Below are 13,433 nucleotides of genomic sequence, written 5' to 3'. Positions count from 1 at the left end.
CCTCGTTAGCGCAGTAGGAAGCGTGTCAGTCTAATAATCTGAAGGTCGTGAGTTCGATCCTCACACGAGGCACTGTTCAGTGAGTTTTTGTCTTCCTCCATTCATGCAGGAAATCTGGTTTTTCTGCCGAAACGTTTTTAATATATGAGGAAAGTTTTGTTGATTTCCTTGTCATTTTTGAGTGAGTAGAAGAGATGGGAATGATTTGAGCTTTAAATCCAAAATAGGATCTTGCCTAAAAAGAAACAATATTAAAGCAAAGTCCCAATCAGATTGGGTAAAATAGTCTGATGGTTTCTTATTTATTGGCGAAACTAGTTCATTAAAAAAAGGAAAATTAGCCAAACTGACAGGATAAAGGGGTTGTTGACTTGGAGTGAGAAGGGAACAATAGGAATTATTTGAGTTTTCAAGCTCAAATAGGATCTGGTGAAAAGAGGAGGAATGGGTAAACAAAGATAAGTTAGAATTTATGGCCACAAAGAGCACTTTTATCCTATAACGCTCAACCTTTGAAAATAAAAGGTTATTTCCCATACCGGGAGTCGAACCCGGGCCACCTGGGTGAAAACCAAGAATCCTAACCGCTAGACCATATGTGAGCTGTTATTAAGTATAATGAGTCATGGACTAAGAAAAAGTGGGAATAAAGAAAATCTATATATATTTTTTCATTTTGCCGCTTTGAGCTTGTCTACAAACATCTGGTGGTTGCCTCGTTAGCGCAGTAGGAAGCGTGTCAGTCTCATAATCTGAAGGTCGTGAGTTCGATCCTCACACGAGGCACTGTTCAGTGAGTTTTTGTCTTCCTCCATTCATGCAGGAAATCGGGTTTTTCTGCCGAAACGTTTTTAATATATGAGGAAAGTGTTGTTGATTTCCTTGTCATTTTTGAGTGAGTAGAAGAGATGGGAATGATTTGAGCTTTAAATCCAAAATAGGATTTTGCCTAAAAAGAAACAATATTAAAGCAAAGTCCCAATCAGATTGGGTGAAATAGTCTGATGGTTTCTTATTTATTAGCGAAACTAGTTCATTAAAAAAAGGAAAATTAGCCAAACTGACAGGATAAAGGGGTTGTTGACTTGGAGTGAGAAGGGAACAATAGGAATTATTTGAGTTTTCAAGCTCAAATAGGATCTGGTGAAAAGAGGAGGAATGGGTAAACAAAGATAAGTTAGAGTTTATGGCCACAAAGAGCACTTTTATCCTATAACGCTCAACCTTTGAAAATGCAAGACTAGTAAAAGGTTATTTCCCATACCGGGATTCGAACCCAGGCCACCTGGGTGAAAACCAGGAATCCTAACCGCTAGACCATATGGAAACAGTTATTAAGTAAAATGAGTCATGGACTAAGAAAAAGTGGGAATAAAGAAAATTTATATATACTTTTTCATTTTGCCGCTTTGAGCTTGTCTACAAACATCTGGTGGTTGCCTCGTTAGCGCAATAGGCAGCGTGTCAGTCTCATAATCTGAAGGTCGTGAGTTCGATCCTCACCCGAGGCACTGTTCAGTGAGTTTTTGTCTTCCTCCATTCATGCAGGAAATCGGGTTTTTCTGCCGAAACGTTTTTAATATATGAGGAAAGTGTTGTTGATTTCCTTGTCATTTTTGAGTGAGTAGAAGAGATGGGAATGATTTGAGCTTTAAATCCAAAATAGGATTTTGCCTAAAAAGAAACAATATTAAAGCAAAGTCCCAATCAGATTGGGTGAAATAGTCTGATGGTTTCTTATTTATTAGCGAAACTAGTTCATTAAAAAAAGGAAAATTAGCCAAACTGACAGGATAAAGGGGTTGTTGACTTGGAGTGAGAAGGGAACAATAGGAATTATTTGAGTTTTCAAGCTCAAATAGGATCTGGTGAAAAGAGGAGGAATGGGTAAACAAAGATAAGTTAGAATTTATGGCCACAAAGAGCACTTTTATCCTATAACGCTCAACCTTTGAAAATGCAAGACTGGTAAAAGGTTATTTCCCATATTGGGAGTCGAACCCGGGCCACCTGGGTGAAAACCAGGAATCCTAACCGCTAGACCATATGGAAGCAGTTATTAAGTAAAATGAGTCATGGACTAAGAAAAGGTGGGAATAAAGAAAATTTATATATTTTTTTCATTTTGCCGCTTTGAGCTTGTCTACAAACATCTGGTGGTTGCCTCGTTAGCACAGTAGGAAGCGTGTCAGTCTAATAATCTGAAGGTCGTGAGTTCGATCCTCACACGAGGCACTGTTCAGTGAGATTTTGTCTTCCTCCATTCATGCAGGAAATCTGGTTTTTCTTCCGAAACGTTTTTAATATATGAGGAAAGTGTTGTTGATTTCCTTGTCATTTTTGAGTGAGTAGAAGAGATGGGAATGATTTGTGCTTTAAATCCAAAATAGGATCTTGCCTAAAAAGAAACAATATTAAAGCAAAGTCCCAATCAGATTGGGTAAAATAGTCTGATGGTTTCTTATTTATTGGCGAAACTAGTTCATTAAAAAAAGGAAAATTAGCCAAACTGACAGGATAAAGGGGTTGTTGACTTGGAGTGAGAAGGGAACAATAGGAATTATTTGAGTTTTCAAGCTCAAATAGGATCTGGTGAAAAGAGGAGGAATGGGTAAACAAAGATAAGTTAGAATTTATGCCACAAAGAGCACTTTTATCCTATAACGCTCAACCTTTGAAAGTGCAAGACTAGTAAAAGGTTTTTTCCCATACCGGGAGTCGAACCCGGGCCACCTGGGTGAAAACCAGGAATCCTAACCGCTAGACCATATGGGAGCAGTTATTAAGTAAAATTAGTCATGGACTAAGAAAAAGTGGGAATAAAGAAAATTTATATATATTTTTTCATTTTGCCGCTTTGAGCTTTTCTACAAACATCTGGTGGTTGCCTCGTTAGCGCAGTAGGAAGCGTGTCAGTCTAATAATCTGAAGGTCGTGAGTTCGATCCTCACACGAGGCACTGTTCAGTGAGTTTTTGTCTTCCTCCATTCATGCAGGAAATCTGGTTTTTCTGCCGAAACGTTTTTAATATATGAGGAAAGTGTTGTTGATTTCCTTGTCATTTTTGAGTGAGTAGAAGAGATGGGAATGATTTGAGCTTTAAATCCAAAATAGGATCTTGCCTAAAAAGAAACAATATTAAAGCAAAGTCCCAATCAGATTGGGTAAAATAGTCTGATGGTTTCTTATTTATTGGCGAAACTAGTTCATTAAAAAAAGGAAAATTAGCCAAACTGACAGGATAAAGGGGTTGTTGACTTGGAGTGAGAAGGGAACAATAGGAATTATTTGAGTTTTCAAGCTCAAATAGGATCTGGTGAAAAGAGGAGGAATGGGTAAACAAAGATAAGTTAGAATTTATGGCCACAAAGAGCACTTTTATCCTATAACGCTCAACCTTTGAAAATGCAAGACTAGTAAAAGGTTATTTCCCATACCGGGAGTCGAACCCAGGCCACCTGGGTGAAAACCAGGAATCCTAACCGCTAGACCATATGGAAGCAGTTATTAAGTAAAATGAGTCATGGACTAAGAAAAAGTGGGAATAAAGAAAATTTATATATATTTTTTCATTTTGCCGCTTTGAGCTTGTCTACAAACATCTGGTGGTTGCCTCGTTAGCGCAGTAGGAAGCGTGTCAGTCTCATAATCTGAAGGTCGTGAGTTCGATCCTCACACGAGGCACTGTTCAGTGAGTTTTTGTCTTCCTCCATTCATGCAGGAAATCTGGTTTTTCTGCCGAAACGTTTTTAATATATGAGGAAAGTGTTGTTGATTTCCTTGTCATTTTTGAGTGAGTAGAAGAGATGGGAATGATTTGAGCTTTAAATCCAAAATAGGATCTTGCCTAAAAAGAAACAATATTAAAGCAAAGTCCCAATCAGATTGGGTAAAATAGTCTGATGGTTTCTTATTTATTGGCGAAACTAGTTCATTAAAAAAAGGAAAATTAGCCAAACTGACAGGATAAAGGGGTTGTTGACTTGGAGTGAGAAGGGAACAATAGGAATTATTTGAGTTTTCAAGCTCAAATAGGATCTGGTGAAAAGAGGAGGAATGGGTAAACAAAGATAAGTTAGAATTTATGGCCACAAAGAGCACTTTTATCCTATAACGCTCAACCTTTGAAAATGCAAGACTAGTAAAAGGTTATTTCCCATACCGGGAGTCGAACCCGGGCCACCTGGGTGAAAACCAGGAATCCTAACCGCTAGACCATATGGAAGCAGTTATTAAGTAAAATGAGTCATGGACTAAGAAAAGGTGGGAATAAAGAAAATTTATATATTTTTTTCATTTTGCCGCTTTGAGCTTGTCTACAAACATCTGGTGGTTGCCTCGTTAGCACAGTAGGAAGCGTGTCAGTCTAATAATCTGAAGGTCGTGAGTTCGATCCTCACACGAGGCACTGTTCAGTGAGATTTTGTCTTCCTCCATTCATGCAGGAAATCTGGTTTTTCTTCAGAAACGTTTTTAATATATGAGGAAAGTGTTGTTGATTTCCTTGTCATTTTTGAGTGAGTAGAAGAGATGGGAATGATTTGTGCTTTAAATCCAAAATAGGATCTTGCCTAAAAAGAAACAATATTAAAGCAAAGTCCCAATCAGATTGGGTAAAATAGTCTGATGGTTTCTTATTTATTGGCGAAACTAGTTCATTAAAAAAAGGAAAATTAGCCAAACTGACAGGATAAAGGGGTTGTTGACTTGGAGTGAGAAGGGAACAATAGGAATTATTTGAGTTTTCAAGCTCAAATAGGATCTGGTGAAAAGAGGAGGAATGGGTAAACAAAGATAAGTTAGAATTTATGCCACAAAGAGCACTTTTATCCTATAACGCTCAACCTTTGAAAGTGCAAGACTAGTAAAAGGTTTTTTCCCATACCGGGAGTCGAACCCGGGCCACCTGGGTGAAAACCAGGAATCCTAACCGCTAGACCATATGGGAGCAGTTATTAAGTAAAATTAGTCATGGACTAAGAAAAAGTGGGAATAAAGAAAATTTATATATATTTTTTCATTTTGCCGCTTTGAGCTTGTCTACAAACATCTGGTGGTTGCCTCGTTAGCGCAGTAGGAAGCGTGTCAGTCTAATAATCTGAAGGTCGTGAGTTCGATCCTCACACGAGGCACTGTTCAGTGAGTTTTTGTCTTCCTCCATTCATGCAGGAAATCTGGTTTTTCTGCCGAAACGTTTTTAATATATGAGGAAAGTGTTGTTGATTTCCTTGTCATTTTTGAGTGAGTAGAAGAGATGGGAATGATTTGAGCTTTAAATCCAAAATAGGATCTTGCCTAAAAAGAAACAATATTAAAGCAAAGTCCCAATCAGATTGGGTAAAATAGTCTGATGGTTTCTTATTTATTGGCGAAACTAGTTCATTAAAAAAAGGAAAATTAGCCAAACTGACAGGATAAAGGGGTTGTTGACTTGGAGTGAGAAGGGAACAATAGGAATTATTTGAGTTTTCAAGCTCAAATAGGATCTGGTGAAAAGAGGAGGAATGGGTAAACAAAGATAAGTTAGAATTTATGGCCACAAAGAGCACTTTTATCCTATAACGCTCAACCTTTGAAAATGCAAGACTAGTAAAAGGTTATTTCCCATACCGGGAGTCGAACCCAGGCCACCTGGGTGAAAACCAGGAATCCTAACCGCTAGACCATATGGAAGCAGTTATTAAGTAAAATGAGTCATGGACTAAGAAAAAGTGGGAATAAAGAAAATTTATATATATTTTTTCATTTTGCCGCTTTGAGCTTGTCTACAAACATCTGGTGGTTGCCTCGTTAGCGCAGTAGGAAGCGTGTCAGTCTCATAATCTGAAGGTCGTGAGTTCGATCCTCACACGAGGCACTGTTCAGTGAGTTTTTGTCTTCCTCCATTCATGCAGGAAATCTGGTTTTTCTGCCGAAACGTTTTTAATATATGAGGAAAGTGTTGTTGATTTCCTTGTCATTTTTGAGTGAGTAGAAGAGATGGGAATGATTTGAGCTTTAAATCCAAAATAGGATCTTGCCTAAAAAGAAACAATATTAAAGCAAAGTCCCAATCAGATTGGGTAAAATAGTCTGATGGTTTCTTATTTATTGGCGAAACTAGTTCATTAAAAAAAGGAAAATTAGCCAAACTGACAGGATAAAGGGGTTGTTGACTTGGAGTGAGAAGGGAACAATAGGAATTATTTGAGTTTTCAAGCTCAAATAGGATCTGGTGAAAAGAGGAGGAATGGGTAAACAAAGATAAGTTAGAATTTATGGCCACAAAGAGCACTTTTATCCTATAACGCTCAACCTTTGAAAATGCAAGACTAGTAAAAGGTTATTTCCCATACCGGGAGTCGAACCCAGGCCACCTGGGTGAAAACCAGGAATCCTAACCGCTAGACCATATGGAAGCAGTTATTAAGTAAAATGAGTCATGGACTAAGAAAAAGTGGGAATAAAGAAAATTTATATATATTTTTTCATTTTGCCGCTTTGAGCTTGTCTACAAACATCTGGTGGTTGCCTCGTTAGCGCAGTAGGAAGCGTGTCAGTCTCATAATCTGAAGGTCGTGAGTTCGATCCTCACACGAGGCACTGTTCAGTGAGTTTTTGTCTTCCTCCATTCATGCAGGAAATCTGGTTTTTCTGCCGAAACGTTTTTAATATATGAGGAAAGTGTTGTTGATTTCCTTGTCATTTTTGAGTGAGTAGAAGAGATGGGAATGATTTGAGCTTTAAATCCAAAATAGGATCTTGCCTAAAAAGAAACAATATTAAAGCAAAGTCCCAATCAGATTGGGTGAAATAGTCTGATGGTTTCTTATTTATTGGCGAAACTAGTTCATTAAAAAAAGGAAAATTAGCCAAACTGACAGGATAAAGGGGTTGTTGACTTGGAGTGAGAAGGGAACAATAGGAATTATTTGAGTTTCAAGCTCAAATAGGATCTGGTGAAAAGAGGAGGAATGGGTAAACAAAGATAAGTTAGAATTTATGGCCACAAAGAGCACTTTTATCCTATAACGCTCAACCTTTGAAAGTGCAAGACTAGTGAAAGGTTCTTTCCCATACCAGGAGTCGAACCCAGGCCACCTGGGTGAAAACCAGGAATCCTAACCGCTAGACCATATGGGAGCAGTTATTAAGTAAAATGAGTCATGGACTAAGAAAAAGTGGGAATAAAGAAAATTTATATATATTTTTTCATTTTGCCGCTTTGAGCTTGTCTACAAACATCTGGTGGTTGCCTCGTTAGCGCAGTAGGAAGCGTGTCAGTCTCATAATCTGAAGGTCGTGAGTTCGATCCTCACACGAGGCACTGTTCAGTGAGTTTTTGTCTTCCTCCATTCATGCAGGAAATCTGGTTTTTCTGCCGAAACGTTTTTAATATATGAGGAAAGTGTTGTTGATTTCCTTGTCATTTTTGAGTGAGTAGAAGAGATGGGAATGATTTGAGCTTTAAATCCAAAATAGGATCTTGCCTAAAAAGAAACAATATTAAAGCAAAGTCCCAATCAGATTGGGTAAAATAGTCTGATGGTTTCTTATTTATTGGCGAAACTAGTTCATTAAAAAAAGGAAAATTAGCCAAACTGACAGGATAAAGGGGTTGTTGACTTGGAGTGAGAAGGGAACAATAGGAATTATTTGAGTTTTCAAGCTCAAATAGGATCTGGTGAAAAGAGGAGGAATGGGTAAACAAAGATAAGTTAGAATTTATGGCCACAAAGAGCACTTTTATCCTATAACGCTCAACCTTTGAAAATGCAAGACTAGTAAAAGGTTATTTCCCATACCGGGAGTCGAACCCAGGCCACCTGGGTGAAAACCAGGAATCCTAACCGCTAGACCATATGGAAGCAGTTATTAAGTAAAATGAGTCATGGACTAAGAAAAAGTGGGAATAAAGAAAATTTATATATATTTTTTCATTTTGCCGCTTTGAGCTTGTCTACAAACATCTGGTGGTTGCCTCGTTAGCGCAGTAGGAAGCGTGTCAGTCTCATAATCTGAAGGTCGTGAGTTCGATCCTCACACGAGGCACTGTTCAGTGAGTTTTTGTCTTCCTCCATTCATGCAGGAAATCTGGTTTTTCTGCCGAAACGTTTTTAATATATGAGGAAAGTGTTGTTGATTTCCTTGTCATTTTTGAGTGAGTAGAAGAGATGGGAATGATTTGAGCTTTAAATCCAAAATAGGATCTTGCCTAAAAAGAAACAATATTAAAGCAAAGTCCCAATCAGATTGGGTGAAATAGTCTGATGGTTTCTTATTTATTGGCGAAACTAGTTCATTAAAAAAAGGAAAATTAGCCAAACTGACAGGATAAAGGGGTTGTTGACTTGGAGTGAGAAGGGAACAATAGGAATTATTTGAGTTTCAAGCTCAAATAGGATCTGGTGAAAAGAGGAGGAATGGGTAAACAAAGATAAGTTAGAATTTATGGCCACAAAGAGCACTTTTATCCTATAACGCTCAACCTTTGAAAGTGCAAGACTAGTGAAAGGTTCTTTCCCATACCAGGAGTCGAACCCAGGCCACCTGGGTGAAAACCAGGAATCCTAACCGCTAGACCATATGGGAGCAGTTATTAAGTAAAATGAGTCATGGACTAAGAAAAAGTGGGAATAAAGAAAATTTATATATATTTTTTCATTTTGCCGCTTTGAGCTTGTCTACAAACATCTGGTGGTTGCCTCGTTAGCGCAGTAGGAAGCGTGTCAGTCTCATAATCTGAAGGTCGTGAGTTCGATCCTCACACGAGGCACTGTTCAGTGAGTTTTTGTCTTCCTCCATTCATGCAGGAAATCTGGTTTTTCTGCCGAAACGTTTTTAATATATGAGGAAAGTGTTGTTGATTTCCTTGTCATTTTTGAGTGAGTAGAAGAGATGGGAATGATTTGAGCTTTAAATCCAAAATAGGATCTTGCCTAAAAAGAAACAATATTAAAGCAAAGTCCCAATCAGATTGGGTAAAATAGTCTGATGGTTTCTTATTTATTGGCGAAACTAGTTCATTAAAAAAAGGAAAATTAGCCAAACTGACAGGATAAAGGGGTTGTTGACTTGGAGTGAGAAGGGAACAATAGGAATTATTTGAGTTTTCAAGCTCAAATAGGATCTGGTGAAAAGAGGAGGAATGGGTAAACAAAGATAAGTTAGAATTTATGGCCACAAAGAGCACTTTTATCCTATAACGCTCAACCTTTGAAAATGCAAGACTAGTAAAAGGTTATTTCCCATACCGGGAGTCGAACCCAGGCCACCTGGGTGAAAACCAGGAATCCTAACCGCTAGACCATATGGAAGCAGTTATTAAGTAAAATGAGTCATGGACTAAGAAAAAGTGGGAATAAAGAAAATTTATATATATTTTTTCATTTTGCCGCTTTGAGCTTGTCTACAAACATCTGGTGGTTGCCTCGTTAGCGCAGTAGGAAGCGTGTCAGTCTCATAATCTGAAGGTCGTGAGTTCGATCCTCACACGAGGCACTGTTCAGTGAGTTTTTGTCTTCCTCCATTCATGCAGGAAATCTGGTTTTTCTGCCGAAACGTTTTTAATATATGAGGAAAGTGTTGTTGATTTCCTTGTCATTTTTGAGTGAGTAGAAGAGATGGGAATGATTTGAGCTTTAAATCCAAAATAGGATCTTGCCTAAAAAGAAACAATATTAAAGCAAAGTCCCAATCAGATTGGGTGAAATAGTCTGATGGTTTCTTATTTATTGGCGAAACTAGTTCATTAAAAAAAGGAAAATTAGCCAAACTGACAGGATAAAGGGGTTGTTGACTTGGAGTGAGAAGGGAACAATAGGAATTATTTGAGTTTCAAGCTCAAATAGGATCTGGTGAAAAGAGGAGGAATGGGTAAACAAAGATAAGTTAGAATTTATGGCCACAAAGAGCACTTTTATCCTATAACGCTCAACCTTTGAAAGTGCAAGACTAGTGAAAGGTTCTTTCCCATACCAGGAGTCGAACCCAGGCCACCTGGGTGAAAACCAGGAATCCTAACCGCTAGACCATATGGGAGCAGTTATTAAGTAAAATGAGTCATGGACTAAGAAAAAGTGGGAATAAAGAAAATTTATATATATTTTTTCATTTTGCCGCTTTGAGCTTGTCTACAAACATCTGGTGGTTGCCTCGTTAGCGCAGTAGGAAGCGTGTCAGTCTCATAATCTGAAGGTCGTGAGTTCGATCCTCACACGAGGCACTGTTCAGTGAGTTTTTGTCTTCCTCCATTCATGCAGGAAATCTGGTTTTTCTGCCGAAACGTTTTTAATATATGAGGAAAGTGTTGTTGATTTCCTTGTCATTTTTGAGTGAGTAGAAGAGATGGGAATGATTTGAGCTTTAAATCCAAAATAGGATCTTGCCTAAAAAGAAACAATATTAAAGCAAAGTCCCAATCAGATTGGGTGAAATAGTCTGATGGTTTCTTATTTATTGGCGAAACTAGTTCATTAAAAAAAGGAAAATTAGCCAAACTGACAGGATAAAGGGGTTGTTGACTTGGAGTGAGAAGGGAACAATAGGAATTATTTGAGTTTCAAGCTCAAATAGGATCTGGTGAAAAGAGGAGGAATGGGTAAACAAAGATAAGTTAGAATTTATGGCCACAAAGAGCACTTTTATCCTATAACGCTCAACCTTTGAAAGTGCAAGACTAGTGAAAGGTTCTTTCCCATACCAGGAGTCGAACCCAGGCCACCTGGGTGAAAACCAGGAATCCTAACCGCTAGACCATATGGAAGCAGTTATTAAGTAAAATGAGTCATGGACTAAGAAAAAGTGGGAATAAAGAAAATTTATATATATTTTTTCATTTTGCCGCTTTGAGCTTGTCTACAAACATCTGGTGGTTGCCTCGTTAGCGCAGTAGGAAGCGTGTCAGTCTCATAATCTGAAGGTCGTGAGTTCGATCCTCACACGAGGCACTGTTCAGTGAGTTTTTGTCTTCCTCCATTCATGCAGGAAATCTGGTTTTTCTGCCGAAACGTTTTTAATATATGAGGAAAGTGTTGTTGATTTCCTTGTCATTTTTGAGTGAGTAGAAGAGATGGGAATGATTTGAGCTTTAAATCCAAAATAGGATCTTGCCTAAAAAGAAACAATATTAAAGCAAAGTCCCAATCAGATTGGGTGAAATAGTCTGATGGTTTCTTATTTATTGGCGAAACTAGTTCATTAAAAAAAGGAAAATTAGCCAAACTGACAGGATAAAGGGGTTGTTGACTTGGAGTGAGAAGGGAACAATAGGAATTATTTGAGTTTCAAGCTCAAATAGGATCTGGTGAAAAGAGGAGGAATGGGTAAACAAAGATAAGTTAGAATTTATGGCCACAAAGAGCACTTTTATCCTATAACGCTCAACCTTTGAAAGTGCAAGACTAGTGAAAGGTTCTTTCCCATACCAGGAGTCGAACCCAGGCCACCTGGGTGAAAACCAGGAATCCTAACCGCTAGACCATATGGGAGCAGTTATTAAGTATAATGAGTCATGGACTAAGAAAAAGTGGGAATAAAGAAAATGTATATATATTTTTTCATTTTGCCGCTTTGAGCTTGTCTACAAACATCTGGTGGTTGCCTCGTTAGCGCAGTAGGAAGCGTGTCAGTCTAATAATCTGAAGGTCGTGAGTTCGATCCTCACACGAGGCACTGTTCAGTGAGTTTTTGTCTTCCTCCATTCATGCAGGAAATCTGGTTTTTCTGCCGAAGCGTTTTTAATATATGAGGAAAGTGTTGTTGATTTCCTTGTCATTTTTGAGTGAGTAGAAGAGATGGGAATGATTTGAGCTTTAAATCCAAAATAGGATCTTGCCTAAAAAGAAACAATATTAAAGCAAAGTCCCAATCAGATTGGGTGAAATAGTCTGATGGTTTCTTATTTATTGGCGAAACTAGTTCATTAAAAAAAGGAAAATTAGCCAAACTGACAGGATAAAGGGGTTGTTGACTTGGAGTGAGAAGGGAACAATAGGAATTATTTGAGTTTCAAGCTCAAATAGGATCTGGTGAAAAGAGGAGGAATGGGTAAACAAAGATAAGTTAGAATTTATGGCCACAAAGAGCACTTTTATCCTATAACGCTCAACCTTTGAAAATGCAAGACCTTTGAAAAGGTTATTTCCCATACCGGGAGTCGAACCCAGGCCACCTGGGTGAAAACCAGGAATCCTAACCGCTAGACCATATGGAAGCAGTTATTAAGTAAAATGAGTCATGGACTAAGAAAAAGTGGGAATAAAGAAAATTTATATATTTTTTTTCATTTTGCCGCTTTGAGCTTGTCTACAAACATCTGGTGGTTGCCTCGTTAGCGCAGTAGGAAGCGTGTCAGTCTCATAATCTGAAGGTTGTGAGTTCGATCCTCACACGAGGCACTGTTCAGTGAGTTTTTGTCTTCCTCCATTCATGCAGGAAATCGGGTTTTTCTGCCGAAACGTTTTTAATATATGAGGAAAGTGTTGTTGATTTCCTTGTCATTTTTGAGTGAGTAGAAGAGATGGGAATGATTTGAGCTTTAAATCCAAAATAGGATCTTGCCTAAAAAGAAACAATATTAAAGCAAAGTCCCAATCAGATTGGGTGAAATAGTCTGATGGTTTCTTATTTATTGGCGAAACTAGTTCATTAAAAAAAGGAAAATTAGCCAAACTGACAGGATAAAGGGGTTGTTGACTTGGAGTGAGAAGGGAACAATAGGAATTATTTGAGTTTCAAGCTCAAATAGGATCTGGTGAAAAGAGGAGGAATGGGTAAACAAAGATAAGTTAGAATTTATGGCCACAAAGAGCACTTTTATCCTATAACGCTCAACCTTTGAAAGTGCAAGACTAGTGAAAGGTTCTTTCCCATACCAGGAGTCGAACCCAGGCCACCTGGGTGAAAACCAGGAATCCTAACCGCTAGACCATATGGGAGCAGTTATTAAGTAAAATGAGTCATGGACTAAGAAAAAGTGGGAATAAAGAAAATTTATATATATTTTTTCATTTTGCCGCTTTGAGCTTGTCTACAAACATCTGGTGGTTGCCTCGTTAGCGCAGTAGGAAGCGTGTCAGTCTCATAATCTGAAGGTCGTGAGTTCGATCCTCACACGAGGCACTGTTCAGTGAGTTTTTGTCTTCCTCCATTCATGCAGGAAATCTGGTTTTTCTGCCGAAACGTTTTTAATATATGAGGAAAGTGTTGTTGATTTCCTTGTCATTTTTGAGTGAGTAGAAGAGATGGGAATGATTTGAGCTTTAAATCCAAAATAGGATCTTGCCTAAAAAGAAACAATATTAAAGCAAAGTCCCAATCAGATTGGGTGAAATAGTCTGATGGTTTCTTATTTATTGGCGAAACTAGTTCATTAAAAAAAGGAAAATTAGCCAAACTGACAGGATAAAGGGGTTGTTGACTTGGAGTGAGAAGGGAACAATAGGAATTATTTG

General features: G+C 38.1%; 20 non-coding genes across 20 annotated transcripts in view; 16 read left to right on the top strand and 4 right to left on the bottom strand.

The window, feature by feature from the left end:
* The window catches only part of TRNAI-AAU (transfer RNA isoleucine (anticodon AAU)), a 73-nt gene extending 1 nt beyond the window's left edge, over positions 1 to 72 (top strand). The window contains exon 1 of the tRNA in view: positions 1 to 72. This exon is cut by the window's left edge and continues 1 nt beyond it. This is a non-coding gene — a tRNA (tRNA-Ile).
* Positions 73 to 713: 641 nt separating this feature from the next.
* Positions 714 to 786, top strand: TRNAM-CAU (transfer RNA methionine (anticodon CAU)). Its single transcript has one exon. It is a non-coding gene; the product is annotated as a tRNA-Met (tRNA).
* Positions 787 to 1,255: 469 nt separating this feature from the next.
* TRNAE-UUC (transfer RNA glutamic acid (anticodon UUC)) lies at positions 1,256 to 1,327 on the bottom strand. Its single transcript has one exon. It is a non-coding gene; the product is annotated as a tRNA-Glu (tRNA).
* Positions 1,328 to 2,703: 1,376 nt separating this feature from the next.
* TRNAE-UUC (transfer RNA glutamic acid (anticodon UUC)) lies at positions 2,704 to 2,775 on the bottom strand. Its single transcript has one exon. It is a non-coding gene; the product is annotated as a tRNA-Glu (tRNA).
* A 111-nt stretch (positions 2,776 to 2,886) lies between these two features.
* Positions 2,887 to 2,959, top strand: TRNAI-AAU (transfer RNA isoleucine (anticodon AAU)). The gene has a single exon. It is a non-coding gene; the product is annotated as a tRNA-Ile (tRNA).
* A 652-nt stretch (positions 2,960 to 3,611) lies between these two features.
* TRNAM-CAU (transfer RNA methionine (anticodon CAU)) lies at positions 3,612 to 3,684 on the top strand. The gene has a single exon. It is a non-coding gene; the product is annotated as a tRNA-Met (tRNA).
* Positions 3,685 to 4,153: 469 nt separating this feature from the next.
* On the bottom strand, positions 4,154 to 4,225 carry TRNAE-UUC (transfer RNA glutamic acid (anticodon UUC)). Its single transcript has one exon. It is a non-coding gene; the product is annotated as a tRNA-Glu (tRNA).
* A 651-nt stretch (positions 4,226 to 4,876) lies between these two features.
* On the bottom strand, positions 4,877 to 4,948 carry TRNAE-UUC (transfer RNA glutamic acid (anticodon UUC)). The gene has a single exon. It is a non-coding gene; the product is annotated as a tRNA-Glu (tRNA).
* Positions 4,949 to 5,059: 111 nt separating this feature from the next.
* On the top strand, positions 5,060 to 5,132 carry TRNAI-AAU (transfer RNA isoleucine (anticodon AAU)). The gene has a single exon. It is a non-coding gene; the product is annotated as a tRNA-Ile (tRNA).
* A 652-nt stretch (positions 5,133 to 5,784) lies between these two features.
* On the top strand, positions 5,785 to 5,857 carry TRNAM-CAU (transfer RNA methionine (anticodon CAU)). Its single transcript has one exon. It is a non-coding gene; the product is annotated as a tRNA-Met (tRNA).
* Positions 5,858 to 6,509: 652 nt separating this feature from the next.
* Positions 6,510 to 6,582, top strand: TRNAM-CAU (transfer RNA methionine (anticodon CAU)). The gene has a single exon. It is a non-coding gene; the product is annotated as a tRNA-Met (tRNA).
* A 651-nt stretch (positions 6,583 to 7,233) lies between these two features.
* On the top strand, positions 7,234 to 7,306 carry TRNAM-CAU (transfer RNA methionine (anticodon CAU)). The gene has a single exon. It is a non-coding gene; the product is annotated as a tRNA-Met (tRNA).
* A 652-nt stretch (positions 7,307 to 7,958) lies between these two features.
* On the top strand, positions 7,959 to 8,031 carry TRNAM-CAU (transfer RNA methionine (anticodon CAU)). The gene has a single exon. It is a non-coding gene; the product is annotated as a tRNA-Met (tRNA).
* Positions 8,032 to 8,682: 651 nt separating this feature from the next.
* On the top strand, positions 8,683 to 8,755 carry TRNAM-CAU (transfer RNA methionine (anticodon CAU)). Its single transcript has one exon. It is a non-coding gene; the product is annotated as a tRNA-Met (tRNA).
* Positions 8,756 to 9,407: 652 nt separating this feature from the next.
* TRNAM-CAU (transfer RNA methionine (anticodon CAU)) lies at positions 9,408 to 9,480 on the top strand. The gene has a single exon. It is a non-coding gene; the product is annotated as a tRNA-Met (tRNA).
* Positions 9,481 to 10,131: 651 nt separating this feature from the next.
* Positions 10,132 to 10,204, top strand: TRNAM-CAU (transfer RNA methionine (anticodon CAU)). Its single transcript has one exon. It is a non-coding gene; the product is annotated as a tRNA-Met (tRNA).
* A 651-nt stretch (positions 10,205 to 10,855) lies between these two features.
* Positions 10,856 to 10,928, top strand: TRNAM-CAU (transfer RNA methionine (anticodon CAU)). The gene has a single exon. It is a non-coding gene; the product is annotated as a tRNA-Met (tRNA).
* Positions 10,929 to 11,579: 651 nt separating this feature from the next.
* TRNAI-AAU (transfer RNA isoleucine (anticodon AAU)) lies at positions 11,580 to 11,652 on the top strand. Its single transcript has one exon. It is a non-coding gene; the product is annotated as a tRNA-Ile (tRNA).
* Positions 11,653 to 12,304: 652 nt separating this feature from the next.
* Positions 12,305 to 12,377, top strand: TRNAM-CAU (transfer RNA methionine (anticodon CAU)). Its single transcript has one exon. It is a non-coding gene; the product is annotated as a tRNA-Met (tRNA).
* Positions 12,378 to 13,028: 651 nt separating this feature from the next.
* On the top strand, positions 13,029 to 13,101 carry TRNAM-CAU (transfer RNA methionine (anticodon CAU)). Its single transcript has one exon. It is a non-coding gene; the product is annotated as a tRNA-Met (tRNA).
* Positions 13,102 to 13,433: the final 332 nt, after the last annotated feature.

The sequence above is a fragment of the Rhinoderma darwinii genome, chromosome 3, assembly GCF_050947455.1.
Source record: "Rhinoderma darwinii isolate aRhiDar2 chromosome 3, aRhiDar2.hap1, whole genome shotgun sequence".
Classification (NCBI taxonomy): domain Eukaryota; kingdom Metazoa; phylum Chordata; class Amphibia; order Anura; family Rhinodermatidae; genus Rhinoderma; species Rhinoderma darwinii.
This window is presented reverse-complemented; position numbering and strand designations above follow the sequence as displayed.